We start from the raw sequence: 1,516 nt of genomic DNA on the forward strand, positions 1-1,516 counted from the left end.
CGAAGTTCTCATGAGTGCAGGGCATGCTGTGTGTTCAGAGGGCCACCATTGGTGATGTATTTGACCCCACGGCCACCTGGGATGCGCTTTTCAGCCACCATGTCTTTAAATCCATTCACAATAAACCCAGTAAAACCACACTTCTTGAAGATGTGGATCTTCCTGCCTGCGGCCAGGGAACTTGGACTTGGCCCTGCCTACATTCTCAGTCACATGCTTCTTGGTAGCTCAATCACATGTTCTGCATGTTGGTACGGATGGACATGATGACCTGGCCGACGTGGGCCCTGGTCACTGTGCCCTGAGGCTTTCCAGAGGCACTTGCATACCTGTCTGGGGCCTAGATTGGGGATAGCATGAGGTCAGACATGAATGTCCCTGTCTCCAAGGTCCCTTAAGGCAACTCATACAGGCAGCAGGCTGCATATACTACCAAGGAGGGAGCTGTTTGCAGCCCTTGCACACTGGGCCCCATGGGGAAAGAGCACATTCGGCTTAATTGGCTGCAGATAGATGAACGATTTTATACTCCTATACAAAGTCAGTTCCTTCCTCTATGCAGTTCTTCTCCCCTACTTAAGAACATGGATCCAGTCACACTCTCCTGCCCACATCAATTGTCTACTGTGTATAAGCAGGGTTATAAAAAACTATTGTAGGGGTGTCTGGGTGGTTCAGTTGGTTAAGCATCTGACTCTTGGTTTGGCTCAGGTCATGATCTCAGGGTTGTGGAACTGAGCCCCACATTGGGCTCTCTGCTCAACGGGGAGCCTGCTTCTCCCTCTCCCTCTGGCTGCCACTCCCCCTGGCTTGTGCTCTCTCTCTCTGCCAAATAAATAAGATCTTAAAAAAAATAAAGACAAGTTCAACTATTCAGAGGATTTTCAAGAAAAACAAAAAACCCAAAAACTTGTTGTTTTTCTCCAAAAGGTAGAACTATAACCAATGGTTAGAAACATCTAGCATGGGGGAGCCTGGGTGGCTCAGTCGTTAAGCATTTGCCTTTGGCTCAGGTCATGATTTCAGGGTCCTGGGATGGAGCCCTGCCATCGGGCTCCCTGCTCCACAGGAAGCCTGCTTCTCCCTCTCCCACCTGCTTGTGTTCCCTCTCTGGCTGTGTCTGTCTGTCAAATAAATAAATAAAATCTTAAAAAAAAAAAAAATAAAAATAAAGGGGTGCCTGGGTGGCTCAGTTGGTTAAGCGACTGCCTTTGGCTCAGGTCATGATCCTGGAGTCCTGGGATCGAGTCCCACATCAGGCTCCCTGCTCAGCAGGGAGTCTGCTTCTCCCTCTGACCCTCCTCCCTCTCATGCTCTCTGACTCTCATTCTCTCTCTCGCAAATAAATAAAATCTTAATAAATAAATAAATAAATAAATACATACATACATACATACATACATACATACATACATAAAAATAAAGAAACATCCAGCATGGGGTGCCTGAGTGGTTCAGTCAGTTAAGCATCTGCCTTCGGCTCAGGTCATGATCCCAGGGTCCTGGGATCAAGCCC

General features: G+C 47.8%; 1 non-coding gene across 1 annotated transcript; it reads right to left on the reverse strand.

Annotated features, from left to right (window-relative positions):
* Positions 1-376: 376 nt before the first annotated feature.
* On the reverse strand, positions 377-509 carry LOC115945098 (small nucleolar RNA SNORA70). Its single transcript, XR_004079575.1, has one exon. It is a non-coding gene; the product is annotated as a small nucleolar RNA SNORA70 (small nucleolar RNA).
* Positions 510-1,516: the final 1,007 nt, after the last annotated feature.

The sequence above is a fragment of the Leptonychotes weddellii genome, chromosome 4 (genome assembly GCF_054177405.1).
Source record: "Leptonychotes weddellii isolate Sample4059 chromosome 4, ASM5417740v2, whole genome shotgun sequence".
Classification (NCBI taxonomy): Eukaryota; Metazoa; Chordata; class Mammalia; order Carnivora; family Phocidae; genus Leptonychotes; species Leptonychotes weddellii.